The 18,172-nt window shown below is 40.4% G+C and overlaps 1 pseudogene; it reads left to right on the forward strand.

Annotated features, from left to right (window-relative positions):
- Positions 1-3,988: 3,988 nt before the first annotated feature.
- Positions 3,989-18,172, forward strand: part of LOC113626634 (uncharacterized) — a 24,322-nt pseudogene continuing 10,138 nt past the window's right edge.

Genomic DNA, 18,172 nt, shown 5'->3' on the forward strand with positions numbered 1-18,172 from the left:
AGATGTTATCACAGGTTTTGGTCTTTGAAATATTTCTCTTGCTGGACCATGACTTTCATTCTCTGTCCTCTTCCATTCCCATTGTCTTTGGAGCTCATTTGCTGGTTGTTCACAGGGTCTTACAGAGTAATTACTTTCCAGTGGCTCACCTCCCTGGAGAGCTTATGCTCACCTCCTACCATTCTTTTCTGGAATTTGCTTTTTTGCATGAGCCATGGTGATATTTTCAAAAGGTTCCTTACTGGTTTGTCTTTTTTTCATAATCTGATAAGATTTTAACCCCTTTCTGTATTTTTGTGGTGACTTTTTTGAGCTTCTACTAAATCCATTGTTGATCCCCTGCTATTATTGTCCATTTATGGAATTTACCAAAAGAAAAAAAATGGTCATTGTAGGCTCTCCTGAGACTTCAACCAAAGTTGGCCCAGGTCTGTGAGCAAAAGCCACCCAATCTTATCCTCTCCATCTGCAGCTTTCCAATGAGAGGTCTTCCAGGTTTAAGGTGAAGCTTTGGTGTTTTTGGCTCTAATGTGATCAAATACATCTGAGCTATAGGCACTTCCCCCTGAAGACTCATTTTCTCGTGTCCTCTCATATTTCTCCATGAGTGAGAGACCTCATTTAGTTCACTTACTGATGTTTCCATCCTTTCTTCTCCATGTCTTGTTGATTAGGGAATGTCACTAAGTAGTTGTCATCCAAGGTCCAAGGTGTGGCCAGGGGAACAGGACACCCTGAAGAGGGCATGGACCTGCTGTGTTGAGCTTCACACTGAGGTGCTGCCTGCTGCCCTACTCATCCCCATGGCTTCTCATCTTCTTGAATCAGCCGTTCTCACCCTGGCTACCCAGGCCTCCCAGCACCCTGGTCACCCCAGGTGGACTCAACAGCAGAGTCATATTTGCAGGGTGTTGGGAAAAAATGTGTCAGAAGAAGTGTAAAGGCTGGAGAGAGTCTCTGTGCCCAGACTTCTCTCTGCCTTGTCCCAGGGTCTGGCATGAGCCTTCTATCTCCTCTTGATGACTGCCTGGCCACAGCCAGCTCCTGCTCTGATTGGGTCTCACTGAGACCTTTGCACCCATTCCTCCCTCTGTGACTCATCCACAGACATCTCCCTGGATCTGCTTGCTCTCTAATTCTGTGCCGCCTAGTGAAACATCCCGACAATGTTCCTTGTTTCTTCCACCTGGGCCTGTCTCTCACTCCATCCCACCTGCCCACTGTTTCCTATGGAGTCAGGAAATGTCCCATGCTTTAGAGGTAAAAAAAAATTGGGCTGAGAGAGGATGGCCTTCTCAAGATCACATGGAGTTAGTGCGGTAAGCCCTTGAAACCAGGGCTCAATAACACAGGGGGCTTTTCCCCAGGGATTCCTAATGTCCAAGAGTACTCCCAGCGAGCTGGGATGAGCAGGGGGCTTGAGGAGGGCTGTCTAACCTGCCACCTAAGCCCCACCCAGTGCCCATGGACTGAAGCTTCCATGGTGATGGTAAACAAACCTCACCTACTGCCTCTTCCATTACTGCCATGTCCCCTCTCATCCTGGTCCATGCGGAATGTCCAGATATGAGCAACAGAATCAAGGGAGAATGGAGCCTTGAGGTTACAGGGCAGACCCAGGGTGGTGGCACTGGAGTCAGAACAGGAGCTGGGGGCTCTGAGTTCTGGGGCTTCAAACCTTGGGAGCAGAGCAGCAGTGCCCAGGGGAACCAAGTTTATACTGGGAAAGAAGAATATAGGCATGGTTTGGAGAATCCTGATGTTCCTGTGGCCTGGGCATGCAGAGCTAGGACTGGCTGGAGGAAAGACAGTGAGCTAGAAGGTTGTCTGAGAACAAGGCAGACACCTGGATCAGTGTGGGGTCTCCCAGGCATTGGGGCCCAAACACTGCTGCAGGGATAGTGCCAAGGGGACTCAGACATGGGGTGGGGGTAGGAAAGGTGCATTTTCCAAAACCCAAGTGACAAATTCCCATGCTTTTAAGACACAAATAGCTCTACATGGCACACAAAGAACTTCCTCTTTTCCCCCAACTGTCTGCTCTTAGACTAAAATATTGTTAGTAATTTGATTTTTTCCTATTTAAAAAAACACTCCTTCAGCTCTCTTTTCATCTCATCCTTTACCCCTAATATTTCTTCCCTAGTCTCAAGTATCTCTACATTTGCCTCTTTTAGTATTAATTGCTTCATAAACTCTGTAATTTGAAAGTATTTGGTCATATTTTCTTGCATTGTGGCAACATTTTTTTTTAAAATGATTTTCCTGTCCTCCTTTTTCAGGTCTCATTAAATTTTGTGCTCAACCTTTTGTGATAACTCGTATTTGAATGAATTGAGTTTACCTGTACTAAACTTTTTAAAACTTTCATGTGGGCTGTGTCTCAGGTTCTAATATACTTCATTGTAATTCAAGGTTTTGTGTGTGGTTTCCATGTGAAGGAAAATGAAATATATAGTATATATAAGAGGTCTTATAATATATATAGTAAGCTACAGTGACTAATAAGTCAAACTGTGTGCCCACCTCTCAGATTAAGAAAGAAACCACCATTATCCTTGAGACCCTCTGTGCCCCCACACATCATAGCTCCCTCACATGTAGGGTAACCACTATCTAGAATTTTATGTTTATTAATAATTTGCTTTGCTTTGTTGTTTTGCTACATTTTTTGGTATATTTACAGAATTCATTAACTGTGTTTGCATGTCCTAGAACATTACATATCAATGATTTTAGTCTGTATGTTTGTCTTAGGTAGTTATTGTTCAATAATGCTGCATAACAAACCATCTCAAATCCCAGTGGGATGCCACAATGAACAAAGTAAATTTATTTCATGGCTGTGTAACTGAGAGGTCAGGGGGCTCAGCTGGGCTGGGGTTCAGGGTCCAGGCTCTGTCCAGAGCTGGTCCACATGTCTCTGATCTATTTGAATCTATGGCTTCTCAAGGCAAGCTGTTTGGGTGGCACAAGAGAACAAGACCACACATGCAAGGTCATTTTAGCTTATGTTTGTGTCATGTCCACTAATCACATTGGCCAAAGCAAGACATATTGCATAATAAAAAGTCAAATAATGCCAAAATTACATTGAGGAATTATGCCATATTGGAATATGTAGATGTACTTATTCCTTTTCATTGATGTATTGCTCTCTTAACATTTCAGTAGTTTCTAGATTTTGCTAATGAAGATAATGCTGTTTTGAACAATCTTGCAAATGTATCCAAATGTGTCCAAATAAGGCAGGTGTGCAAGAATTGCTATGGATTATGTGACTATTTAGCATAACTATCCAAAAGTTTGAAGTAAAATAAGAAGATGATTGTGTGACATTTAATTAAGCCTCTTCGTAGGTCATCTGACTCTCATGGAATGAAACTTTGTTGACTTACTTTTGCAGTTGATTAGGGTTCTAATGTTAAAGGTGAACTTTGTAGAAAACTGGTTAGGTGTATTGATTTTTTTAATATTTAATAAAGGAGATAATAACACAAAGCATTAAAATATTATTGCCTTGTAGGCCAGTAATCAATTTGGTATAGAATTTAGCAATTTTATTTCAGCAGTTCTTTTTCAATAGATTATATAAATACTAGTTCTCGTGTCCTTGTTGAATTAATTTTGAATTATGCTGCTTTCTTCATTAATGGGTTAAATAACATTATGACATATACTTACCATTTATTTATATGAGAATTGCTTTTAGCAATTTGAGAATGACCCTTTATATATCTAGGTACAGAATTGCTGGTTCACAGGAAAGATCCACATTTAATTTTACACCCCCAACCCCAGAGTAACAGTCCTTGCTAATAGTGACAGGCAGCTGTAGGCCTGTTCACAAGAATAAGCTGACTCCCTTTTCTCCATCAAACAAACTACTTCCCGCAAATATCACTTGTCTCTGGAGCCTCATGGGGCTCTCTCTCCTCTGCTGCTGGGTGCCAAGTGGAGGGAAGTACCTACAGGACCTGTGTACCCCATGCCCCATCTTACAAGGAAGCGGTTTTGTTTTACAGCTCAGGATGCCTCCCTCGTCTTGGAGGGATACACCTTGCAAGCTCCTGCATCCTTGAACATCTTCAGTGCTCAGTTCTACAGTTTTGGCTCCTCTTCCACTTATTCTGTGGTTCAGCATTTCCGTTTGAAAATGGACAAGTAGGTGGATCAGAGCCCTTGGCTGGTATCTTCAGTGACAAGGCACAGAGTCACACCTGTGGGCTGGCTGTTGTTTGGGGTGGGGTGGGGCGAATGGAAGAGGTTTCTGATTCACTTGTGTGCTTTCTGCCTCTGACATTCCCCAGACCACTTGTCACAGGCTGCTGCATTCCTCTCCACTCCCGTGCCCCAAGTGCCCTGTGTTGTCCTCTTCCTTAGATTTTTAGTTCACTTCTATTCCATCTTGTCTTATCCTTTTCTTTCCCCATTCTATTCTATTCAAGACACATCAGCAAATATTTAGAGGGCATTATCCAAACTCCAGATGTGAGTGAGCTCTGAGTCCTGCCCTCAGCAACCTCTCACTCCCTGGAGGTGATGTGGCCTTCCCTTCCTGCTTCATGCCTCCAACCCAACCCATATCCAGCTCAGCTCCACTGCGCCCTCACCAGCTCAAACACCATCTATGGCTCCCTTGCCTTTAGTCAGAGTATAAACCAGCTCTAAAAGTCTTGCTGTTGGCAAAGGATGCTTGAAGCCAGAAGTTTGATCAATAAGATCATGATTCCTAATCTCCATCTGGTCACTAATCCTTCTGCCCTTAGTCCCTTCCACCTACATGGCCGTACTGGCTCTCTGAGCACTGAATATTATGCTAACTTATATCCAAGAATCTGTGCAGAAAATGGAATTAGAGGTGATAGTAAGAAAGAGGATTCTTTAGTAGTTCTCATTCTTGTCCTGGTTGAAAATGTAGGACATCCCAGCTTGGATTTTGATCACCCAGGAAACATCCAGGTACCATTCCTCTTACAGTTGGTATGGGGTTCAAGTTGGCATAATAATATCAAGTTCACTAAAACATTAAGAAGATATATATTTTAAAAAGTATTAAAAATATAAAGTGGGGTCTTCCTCCATCTTGGCTGCTCAATGGTGGCATAAAAGAGACTTTGGATTAATGTATAGATTTAGAATCATAGACTAAGATCCTTAGCTACACACTAATGGCTCCCAGATTTCTACCTCCAGCCCTGACTACCCTCCTGATCCTACTTGAGCCAACTGCCTACTTGAGATGTCCACTTGACTGTCAAATATGCATCTCACATTTTTCACTTTATCCTTCATCAAGTTACTAGATGTCAATGGACATCAGTTTTCTCATTCAAAAATGAGACCCACAGAACCACCTACATCATAGGGTTATAGGGACAAATAAGGAAATGCCTGTAACATACTTACAAAGGGGCTAAGCGCATAATAAATGTTTATGGCAGTCTGGGTCCAATCATACAGAAACCACAGAGTGATTTAAATAAGGGAAGTTTAATATAGAAACTTCCCTTATTTAATAAGGTAAGAGAGAATAATTAAGCTATGATAAATGATAAGACGAAAGAAAACTCTATAGGGTAGAGCTGAGGGACTGTACCCAAGGAAGGACACACCCACACCAGTGACCAGTTACTGCAAGAACCAGCATGAGAAGTCCCTTCCTCCTGCAATGCTCATCCAGCACCGTCTATTAATAAACCTAACGTTGTGCTTCCTGTATGAGAATTGCTGAAATGAATCCCAACCACTATCACACAGCAGGAATGGAAGTGTGAATTGGGAACTGAGAGGCAATATATTGATAACTGGCAAAAGGCTCAATAAATATTCACTTTCTGATGTGGGATTTTAATTTTAAGGGGAAGGACAATATCTTATTCTGTATCTCTGCCAATGAATGATAGCTGCCTTCATATTGCCACTCCTGGCCCACAACTGAGTACTGGCTCAAAGCTTCCAGGTACTTAAGTGTCTGCCAGTTGAGCATCAACAAGGATAGAGCTCAAATCCATACAGCTGATGGCAACAATGCGAGAGTCAGAAACCCCCTCAGACATAACTGAGTAGGCAAAGGCATGAAACTTTAAGGTTGCAAGGCAAGAAGAGATTCACAACACCAGAGCTTCCAGAATGTTCCAGTTGTGGTCAAGCCACCACCTACTCCTACTCTTACGGGGCCTTAGGTGGATGGACAGGCCTTTCATCTGGCCCAGAGCATCCTCATTATTTTGTAGAGCAAATGACATTCAAAATATTTTATTAGCTCTGATGACAGGCCATTTAGGACTTATTTATGCAATTATCAATTTTTTTTACTGGTGTTTATTTGAAATATCAACTTTCATTCATTTATGATTCATTTAGAAAATATTTTATTACCTCCCACCCATAAGATACCATCCCTTGAGCTATGGGTATAACAATAAATTAAGATAGACAACAGACTTGCCCGGTAGGCAACAGAGATTTTCCCTTCTTATAAAGAATTGGCTTCTTTCACCTTAATACATGCACATATAAAGAATAAATCATCATTGACCCATCATCAAATACTCAGTGTGTAACACTCCGTGCTGCTGGAAGAGACATAGAGATAATGTTTTGTTCTTGTCCTTAAGGATTCACAACCATCCTGAGAAGGTAAGAAGAGAGACCTAATGCATAGGCAGAAAAAAGGAAATGTTCTCAGTAGTCACATATAATTTTTTTAATCTGAGACTAGAAAAGATAAGGTCACAAAAGAATGAAATATAAGTTTTTCCAAAGCATGACTACAACCCTAATTTACATCTGAAATAATTCCACAATTACATGCTGGGTGTCTGGGATGTTCTCTACACCGTACTGAGGAGAGAGGAGAAGCTGATCTGAGCCAGGCGCTGTAGAGAGGGAAACCAGAGAGAAAGACTCTCACCATGCCTCTTAGCACTTCTTTACCTCTTGTCCTTAAAATTAAAGTTCCAGAATTATTCACAAGTGACAGGACCTTATAACAAGCTTCTTTCATGTCTTGAGCTGAAATATAGTGGCTTCAGTATAAAACCATCCCTTTTATTAAATTTCATAGTATTAAAAAGTATAGTTAGAGCAAACCCCACATATGTGTGCTTCTACTAAATTGGATTTTTTGGGTATCAGAAGTCTATTTTCTCAATTTGAAACAAATGAGGTACCATGAAATAAAACTTATTCAGAAATAATATGGGTCTTTCCCATACTGGAGAGTGAGAAAAACTGTTCTAAGTCTTCTAGTATCAGCCTAAACAGACAGCGGCTTAGAACAGTGATATGGCTACAGGGCAAAACTCAAAGAGAGTGAAAGAATGTAAATTACAGTCAGACCGTGCAGAGAGTGGAAAAATGAGAACCACAATCTGACCCTCCTCCTTTTTTCTCCTTATTCTAAAGGAAGAAGAATTTCATACTTTTCAATAAAATAAAGCAAGTCAACCATTCCAACTTTCCAAAGTTGATATGTATCTTATCAGTGTTTTACCATAAAGAATATCAATTCCTAAGAAAATCAGCAGGATTTTCTGGTGACGCAGTGGTTAAGAATCTGCCTGCCAATGCAGGGGACATGGGTTCGAGCCCTGGTCCAGGAAGACCCCACATGCCGCGGAGCAACTAAGCCCACAACTAAGTAGTTGTGCGCCACAAGTGCTGAGCCTGTGCTCTAGAGCCTGCAAGCCACAACTACTGAAGCCCACGCCTAGAGTCTGTGCTCTGCAACAAGAGAAGCCACTGCAATGTGAAGCCTGTGCACCACGATGAAGAGTAGACCCCATTCGCCGCAACTAGAGGGAGCCTACTTGCAGCAACGAAGATCCAATGCAGCCATAAATTAATTAATTAATTAAAAAAAAAGAAAATCAGCAATATAAGTGAAAATTAGTCTCACTTAATCTGCTATGAAAAGGTATACACACAGAAAACTGTGTTAAGTGTCAAGACTGTTGTCAATAAATTGTTGCAACAAATGACCAATGCAGCAATCCTTCATGGACCTAAGGGTTCACAGAATAAGGGGTAGCCAGCGCTTTCCCCCCACCTTCCAGGTAGACAACGTAGGAGAAGACTTCCGTGGCTCAGCTCACAGTGGAGAAAATGGCTTCTGAGGGGACTGGATACGAGGAAAGATGTACAGAGTTGCTATTTTCTGAAACAAAGCCCCTTAGATATTTGACACATCATTCGTTGGTTCCAAGTGAATGTATAACTGATTTTTTAAAAATTAAATAGAAAAGAACCTCTTTCTTGACTACCACTCAGCTCAGGCCCCACCTGCCTGCTCCCTTTTAAGACTATCTCACCAGCAAGGTCTTCTAGTTCTTCCTAGAACTGGAACTTCCCAGAACTGCAGTGGGTGTTCTCTTGGCTGGTCTTAGCTTTGGACTCTGGACGCCTAGGAACCTCTGGGCTCTCTCAGCCTCACTTTCTTCTGCAGTTTCCAGTTTCCATACCTGAGACCCTGTGGCCCACCTCCCACTGCTGGAGTAGAATTGACTGTGCTCTGAATCCATTTTTTGGGATTTGCACCAAGCCACGCCACCAGGCCAGCTCTCTTCCAGAGTGTGGGGAGATCCCAAATCCGACTCCCTGCCAGGAGAATTCTTTGTTGACTGGCTTTGTTTCAAAGACTCCCAAAAGCTCTGCTGAACTTTCCTTTGACTGACCCGGGGGCTGGGGCACTCCCACTGTCTTCCCTTCTGTGCCTGTTGGTGATGAGACTCTCATCGTGGTTTGACAGCTCTCCTAGACTTTTGAAGCTCCAATATCATTTTCTTTTCATACAGTTGTGTCCTCTAATCAAAATCCTTGCAAATTTAGTCTGTTCTTGGCATCTGCTTCTCAGAGGAGCTGGAGAACAGAGACCCCCCAACACCCTGTTCTCTCAATCAGTGCTGCCCAGTGTCCTGGTTGAGAGTCACCAACCACAGAGCCACATCTCTCCCCTTCCCAAGACCAGGCCCCCACATTAGGGCTGCACTTCTCCACCTCCCTGCACATAACAGCTGCACGTCTGGACTAGCACTCTTGATGACAAGATTTAGGGTGACCAGCGTCTTGGCAGGGGTGGACCAGGCAATGGAGGCTTGTTTTCCATCACTATGGAAACCCCAGGCATTCAGCTTTGGAAGGTGTTTTAAAATGACAGGACAGGAAAAAAGTCTGGACCTGCCGAAGAGGCAAGAGACTTTTTCTTCCCTCTTTGTTTCCTGATGCGCGAGGAGAGGGGATTAAGAGCGCTTCTTAAAGGAGCTCCAGGGACGGGCGTGAGCCGCGGCTAAGAGCGCAGACCCCAGAGACAGGCATGAGACGCTAAGGCTGCTGCAGCCTACAGCAAGAAGCCTGTGTGCGAGCACAGGTCACTCTCCACACCTCCCTTCCGGGGAGACTGTGCAGCCCGCCACTGCCAGCATCCCGTATCCAGGGACAACTTCCCCAGGAGAACACACGGCGCGCCTCAGGCTGGTGCAACTCACGCGGGCCTCTGCCGCCGCAGGCTCGCCCCGCCCTCCGTACCCCTCCCTCCCCCCGGCCTGAGTGAGCCAGAGCCCCTGAATCAGCGGCTCCTTTAACTCCGTCTTCTCTGAGTGAAGAACAGACGCCCTCTGGCGACCTACACGTAGAGGCGGGGACAAATCCAAAGCTGAGCCCCGGGAGCTGTGCGAACAAAGAAGAGAAAGGGGGCTTCCCTGGTGGTGCAGTGGTTGAAAGTCCACCTGCCGATGCAGGGGACATGGGTTCGTGCCCCGGTCCGGGAAGATCCCACATGCCACGGAGTGGCTGAGCCTGTGAGCCATGGCCGCAGATCCTGCGCGTCCGGAGCCTGTGCTCCGCAATGGGAGAGGCCACAACAGTGAGAGGCCAGCTAACCGCAAAAAAAAAAAAAAAAAAGAGAGAAAGGGAAATCTCTCCCAGCAGCCTCAGAAGCAGCAGATTAAACCTCCACAATCAACTTGATGTACCCTGCATCTGTGGAATACCTGAATAGACAACGAATCATCCCCAATTAAGGAGGTGGACTTAGAGAGCAAGATTTATTATTTATTCCCCTTTTCCTTTTTTTGTGAGTGTGTATATGTATGCTTCTGTGTGAGATTTTTGTCTGTATAGTTTTCCTTTAACCATTTGTCCTAGGGTTCTATCCGTCAATTTTTTTTGTATTTGTTTTCTTACTTTTTTAAAAAAATCTTTTCTTAATAATTATTTTTTTAATTTAATAACTGTATTTTATTTTACCTTACTTTATTTTATTTTATCCTTTCTTTCTTTCTTTCTCTTTCTTTCTTTCTTTCTTTCTTTCTTTCTTTCTCTCTCTCTCTCTCTCTTTCTTTCTTTCTTTCTTTCTTTCTTTCTTTCTTTCTTTCTTTCTTTCTTTCTACTTTTTCTCCCTTTTATTCTGAGCCGTGTGGATGAAAGGCTCTTGGTGCCGCAGCCAGGAGTCAGTGCTGTGCCTCTGAGGTGGGAGAGCCAACTTCAGGACACTGGTCCACAAGAGACCTCCCAGCTCCACATAATATCAAACGGCAAAAATCTCCCAGAGATCTCTATCTCAACAACAGCACCCAGCTTCACTCAACGACCAGCAGGCTACAGTGCTGGACACCCTATACCAAACAACTAGCAAGACAGCAACACAACCCCACCCATTAGCAGAGAGACTGCCTAAAATCATAATAAGTCCACAGACACCCCAAAACACACCACCAGACATGGACCTGCCCACCAGAAAGACAAGGTAGAGCCTCATCCACCAGAACACAGGCACTAGTCCCCTCCACCAGGAAGTCTACACAACCCACTGAATCAACTTTAGCCACTGGGGAAGGGCACCAAAACAATGGGAACTATGAACCTTCAGCCTGCAAAAAGGAGAACCCAAATCCAATAAGATAAGCAAAATGAGAAGACAGAAATACACACAGCAGATGAAGGAACAAGATAAAAACCCACCAGACCTAACAAATGAAGAGGAAATAGGCAGTCTACCTGAAAAAGAATTCAGAATAATGATAGTAAAGTTGATCCAAAATCTTGGAAATAGAATAGAGAAAATGCAAGAAACATTTAACAAGGACCTAAAAGAACTAAAGATAAAACAAGCAATGATGAACAACATAATAAATGAAATTAAAAATACTCTAGAAGGGATCAATATCAGAATAACTGAGGCAGAAGAACAGATAAGTGACCTGGAAGATAAAATAGTAGTAATAACTACTGCAGAGCAGACGAAAGAAAAAAGAATGAAAAGAACTGAGGACAGTCTCAGAGACCTCTGGGACAACATTAAATGCGCCAATATTCAAATTATAGAGGTCCCAGAAGAAGAAGAGAAAAAGAAAGGGACTGAGAAAATATTTGAGGAGATTATAGTTGAAAACATCCTTGATATGGGAAAGGAAATAGTTAATCAAGTCCAGGAAGCACAGAGGGTCCCATATAGGATAAATCCAAGGAGAAACACTCCAAGACATATATTTATCAAACTATCAAAAATTAAATACAAAGAAAACATATTAAAAGCAGCAAGGGAAAAACAACAAATAACACACAAGGGGATCCCCATAATGTTAACAGCTGATCTTTCAGCAGAAACTCTATAAGCCAGAAGGGAGTGGCAGGACATATTTAAAGTGATGAAGGAGAAAAACCTACAACCAAGATTACTCTACCCAGCAAGGATCTCATTCAGATTTGATGGAGAAATTAAAACCTTTACAAACAAGCAAAAGCTGAAAGAGTTCAGCACAACCAAACCAGCTTTACAACAAATGCTAAAGGATCTTCTCTAGGCAAGAAACACAAGAGAAGAAAAAAAACCTGTAATAGCAAACCCAAAACAATTAAGAAGAAGGGAATAGGAACATACATATCAATAATTACCTTAAATGTAAATGGATTAAATGCTCCCACCAAAAGACACAGATTAGCTGAATGGATACAAAAACAAGACCCATATATATGCTGTCGACAAGAGACTCACTTCAGACCTAGAGACACATACAGACTGAAAGTGAGGGGATTGAAAAAGATAATCCATGCAAATGGAAACCAAAAGAAACCTGGAGTAGCAATTCTCGTATCAGACAAAATAGACTTTAAAATAAAGGCTATTAGAAGAGACAAAGAAGGACACTACATAATGATCAAGGGATCGATCCAAGAAGATATAACAATTGTAAATATTTATGCACCCAACATAGGAGCACCTCAATACATAAGGCAAATACTGACAGCCATAAAAGGGGAAATCGACAGTAACACATTCATAGTAGGGAACTTTAACACCCCACTTTCACCAATGGACAGATCATCCACAATGAAAATAAATAAGGAAACACAAGCTTTAAATGATACATTAAACAAGATGGACTTAATTGATATTTATAGGACATTCCATCCCAAAACAACAGAATACACATTTTTCTCAAGTGCTCATGGAACATTCTCCAGGTTAGATCATATCTTGGGTCATAAATCAAGGCTTGGTAAATTAAGAAAATTGAAATTGTATCAATTATCTTTTCCAACCACAACACTATGAGACTAGATATCAATTACAGGAAAAGATCTGTAAAAAATACAAACACATGGAGGCTAAAAAATACACTACTTAATAACGAAGTGATCACTGAAGAAATCAAAAAGGAAATTAAAAAATACCTAGAAATAAATGACAATGGAGACACAACGACCCAAAACCTATGGGAAGCAGCAAAAGCAATTCTAAATGGGAACTTTATAGCAATACAATCCTACCTTAAGAAACAGGAAACATCTCGAATAAACAACCTAAACTTGCACCTAAAGCAATTAGAGAAAGAAGAACAAAAAGACCCCTAAGTTAGCAGAAGGAAAGAAATCATAAAGATCAGTTCAGAAATAAATGAAAAAGAAATGAAGGAAATGATAGCAAAGATCAATAAAACTAAAAGCTGGCTCTTTGAGAAGATAAATAAAATGATAAACTGTTAGCCAGACTCATCAAGAAGAAAAGGGAGAAGACTCAAATCAATAGAATTAGAAATGAAAATGGAGAAGTAACAACTAACACTGCAGAAATACAAAAGATCATGAGAGATTACTACAAGCAACTCTATGCCAATAAAACTTACAACCTGGAAGAAATGGAGAAATTCTTAGAAATGCACCACCCACCAAGACTGAATCAGGAAGAAATAGAAAATATGAACAGACCAACCACAAGCACTGAAATTGAAACTGTGATTTAAAATTTTCTAACAAACAAAAGTCCAGGACCAGACAGCATCACAGGCGAATTCTATCAAAAATTTAGAGAAGAGCTTACACCTATCCTTCTCACACTCTTCCAAAATATAGCAGAGAGAGGAACATTCCCAAACTCATTCTATGAGTTTGATACCAAAACCAGACAAGGATGTCACAAAGAAAGAAAACTACAGGCCAATATCACTGATGAACATCGATGCAAAAATCCTCAACATAATACTAGCAAACAGAATCCAACAGCACATTAAAAGGATCATACACCATGATCAAGTGGGATTTATTCCAGGAAAGCAAGGATTCTTCAATATATGCAAATCAATCAACGTGATACACCATATTAACAAATTGAAGGAGAAAAACCATATGGTCATCTCAATAGATGCAGAGAAATCTTTCGACAAAATTCAACACCTATTTATGATAAAAACCCTCCAGAAAGTAGGCATAGAGGGAACTTTCCTCAACATAATAAAGGCCATATATAACAAACCCACAGCCAACATCATCCTCAATGGTGAAAAACTGAAAGCATTTCCACTAAGATCAGGAACAAGACAAGGTTTCCCACTCTCACCACTCTTATTCAATACAGTTTTAGAAGTACTAGCCACAGAAATCAGAGAATCAAAGGAAATAAAAGGATTCCAAATCGGAAAAGAAGAAGTAAAGCTGTCACTGTTTGCAGATGACATGATACTATACATAGAGAATACTAAAGATGTTACCAGAAAACTACTAGAGCTAATCAATGAATTTGGTAAAGTTGCAGGACACAAAATTAATGCACAGAAATCTCTGGCATTCCTATACACTAATGATGAAAAATCTGAAAGTGAAATCAAGAAAACACTCCCATTTACCATTGCAACAAAAAGAGTAAAATATCTAGGAATAAACCTACCTAAGGAGACAAAAGTCCTGTATGAAGAAAATGATAAGACACTGATTAAAGAAATTAAAGATGATACAAATAGATGGAGAGATATACCATGTTCCTGGATTGGATGAATCAACATTGTGAAAATGACTCTACTACCCAAAGCAATCTACAGATTCAGTGCAATCCCTATCAAACTACCCCTGGCATTTTTCACAGAACTAGAACAAAAAATTTCACAATTTGTATGGAAACACAAAAGACTCCGAATAGCCAAAGCAATCTTGAGAAAGAACACCAGAGCTGGAGGAATCAGGCTCCCTGACTTCAGACTACACTACAAAGCTACAGTAATCAAGACAGTATGGTAGTGGCACAAAAACAGAAAGATAGATCAATGGAAGAGGATAGAAAGCCCAGAGATAAACCCACGCACATATGGTCACCTTATCTTTGATAAAGGAGGCAGGAATGTACAGTGGAGAAAGGACAGCCTCTTCAATAAGTGGTGCTGGGAAAACTGGACAGCTACATGTAAAAGTATGAGATTAGATAACTCCCTAACACCATACACAAAACTAAGCTCAAAATGGATTAAAGACCTAAATGTAAGGCCAGCAACTATCAAACTCTTAGAGGAAAACATATAGACAGAACACTCTATGACATAAATCACAGCAAGATCCTTTTTGACCCACCTCATAGAAAAATGGAAATAAAAACAAAAATAAACAAATGGGACCTAATGAAACTTCAAAGCTTTTGCACAGCAAAGGAAACCATAAACAAGACCAAAAGACAGCCCTCAGAATGGGAGAAAATATTTGAAAATGAAGCAACTGACAAAAGATTAATCTCCAAAATTTACAAGCAGCTCATGCAGCTCAATAAAAAAAAAACCAAACAACCCAATCCAAAAATGGGCAGAAGACCTAAATAGACATTTCTCCAAAGAAGATATACAGACTGCCAACAAACACATAAAAGAATGCTCAACATCATTATTCATTAGAGAAAAGCAAATCAAAACTACAGTGAGATACCATCTCACACCAGTCAGAATGGCCATCATCAAAAAATGTAGAAAAAATAAATGCTGGAGAGAGTGTGGAGAAAAGGGATCACTCTTGCACTGCTGGTGGGAATGTGAATTGGTACAGCCACTATGGAGAACAGTATGGAGGTCCCTTAAAAACTACAAATAGAACTACCATATGACCCTGTAATCCCACTACTGGGCATATACCCTGAGAAAACCATAATTCAAAAAGAGTCATGTACCAAAATGTTCACTGCAGCTGTATTTACAATAGCCAGGAGATGGGAACAACCTAAATGCCCATCATCCTATGAATGGATAAAGAAGATGTGGCACATATATACAATGGAATATTACTCAGCCATAAAAAGAACCGAGTTTGAGCTATCTGTAATGAGATGGATGGACCTAGAGTCTGTCATACGGAGTGAAGTAAGTCAGAAAGAGAAAGACAAATACCGTATGCTAACACATATATATATGGAATTTAAGAAAAAAAATATCATGAAGAACCTACGGGTAAGATGGGAATAAAGACACAGACCTACTAGAGAATGGACTTGAGGATATGGGGAGGGGGAAGGGTAAGCTGTGACAAAGTGAGAGAGTGGCATGGACATATATACACTACCAAACGTAAAATAGATAGCTAGTGGGAAGCAGCCGCATAGCACAGGGAGATCAGCTTGGTGCTTTGTGATCACCTAGAGGGGTGGGATAGGGAGGGTGGGAGGGAGGCAGATGCAAGAGGGTAGAGCTATGAGAACATAGCAGAAACTAACACACCATTGTAAAGCAACTATACTCCAATAAAGATGTAAAAAAAAAAATGGCAGGACAATAGTACCAAAAGCAATCTACAGATTTCATGAAATTTCCTATCAAAATACTGATAGCATTTTTCACAGAACTAGAACAAATAATTTTAAAATTTGTATGGAAACACAAAAGACCTTGAATTTCCAAAACAATCTTAAGAAGAACAGAGCTGGAGGTATCACACTCCCTGACTTCAGACTCTACTAGAAAACTACAATAATCAAAATAGTATGGTACTGGCACAAAAACAGACACATATCTCAATGGAACAGAATAGAGAACTCTGATAAGCCCAATTTATTGTCAATTAATCTATGACAAAGGAGGCAAGAATATATAATGGAGAAAAGATAGTTTCTTCAAGTGGCACTGGAAAAACTGGACAGCTAAATGTAAAAGAATGAAATTAGAACATTCTCTAACACCATATACAAATATAAACTCAAAATGGATTAAATATCTAAATGTAAGATGGGACAATAAAACCCCTAGAGGAAAACATAGGCAGAACACTGTTTGCAATAAATCGTAGCAATATTTTCTTGGATCTGCCTCCTAAGACAAGGGAAACAAAAGCAAAAATAAACAAATGGGACATAATTAAACAAAATCTTTTACACAGCAAAGGGAACCATTGACAAAACAAAAAGACAACCTACTGAATGGGAAAAAATATTTACAAATGATATGACTGTTAAGGGGTTAATATCCAAAATGTATAAACATTTCATACAATTCAACATCAAAAAAGCAAACACCCAATTAAAAATGGTCAGAAGACGTGAATAGACATTTTTCCAAAGAAGACATACATATGGCCAACAGGTACATGAAAAGATGTTCAACATCACTAATCATCAGATAAATGCAAATTAAAACCACAGTGGAATATCACCTCACACCTGTCAGAAGGGCTATGATCAAAAAGAACACAAATTACAAATGTTGGGGAGGATGTGGAGAAAAGGGAACCCTTGTACACTTTTGGTGGGAATGTAAATTGGTGCAGCCACTATGGAAAACAGTATGGAGGTTTCTCAAAAAACTAAAAGTAGAACTACCACAGATCTGGCAATTGCACTCCTGGGTATACATATCCTTAAAAAACTGAAAACACTAATTTGAAAAGATACATACACCCCAATGTTCATAATAGCAGTATTTACAATTGCCAAGGTATAAAAGCAACCTAAGTATCCATCAACAGATGAATGGATAAAGAAGATGGGATATATATATATATATATATATATATATATATATATATACACACACACACACACACACACACACACACACAAAGGAATACTACTTAGTCCTAAAAACGAATGAAATATTGCCATTTGCAGCAACAAGAATGGACTTAGAGAGCATTATGCTTATTTCAAAGACAGACAAAGACAAATATTGTATGATATCATTTATATGTGGAATCTAAAAAATAAAACAAACTAGGGAATATAACAAAAAAGAAACAGACTCAGAGATATAGAGAACAAACTAGTGGTTACCAGTGGAGAGAAAAATGGGAGGAGGGGCAACATAAGAATAGGGGATTAAGAGGTATAAACTATTACACATAAAATAAGCTACAAGGGGCTTCCCTGGTGGCACAGTGGTTGGGAGTCTGCCTGCCGATGCAGGGGACGTGGGTTCGTTCCTGGTCTGGGAGGATCCCTTGTGCCATGGAGCGGCTGGGTCCATGAGCCATGGCTGCTGAGCTTGTGCGTCCGGAGCCTGTGCTCTGCAACAGGAGAGGCCACAGCAGTGAGAGGCCCACGTACCGCAAAAAAAAAAAAAAAAAAAAAAGCTACAAGGATATATTGTACAACACAGGGAATATAACCAATATTTTACAATAACTGTAAATGGAGTATAATCTTTAAAAATTGTAAGTCACTATGTTGTACACCTGAGACTTCTATAACATTGTGAAATAACTATACTTCAACAAATAAGAAAGAAAGAGAGAAGGAGAGAAAGAGAAAGAAAGAAAGAAAGAAAGAAAGAAAGAAAGAAAGAAAGAAAGAAAGAAAGAAAGAAAGAAAGAAAGAAAGAAAGAAAGAAAGAAAGAAAGAAAGAAAGAAAGAAAGAAAGAAAGAAAGAAAGAAAGAAAGAAAGAAAGAAAGAAAGAAAGAAAGAAAGAAAGAAAGAAAGAAAGAAAGAAAGAAAGA

This window comes from Aethalodelphis obliquidens, unplaced genomic scaffold (assembly GCF_003676395.1).
Source record: "Aethalodelphis obliquidens isolate GAN/ISIS:26980383/991018 unplaced genomic scaffold, ASM367639v1 scaffold18, whole genome shotgun sequence".
Lineage (NCBI taxonomy): Eukaryota > Metazoa > Chordata > Mammalia > Artiodactyla > Delphinidae > Aethalodelphis > Aethalodelphis obliquidens.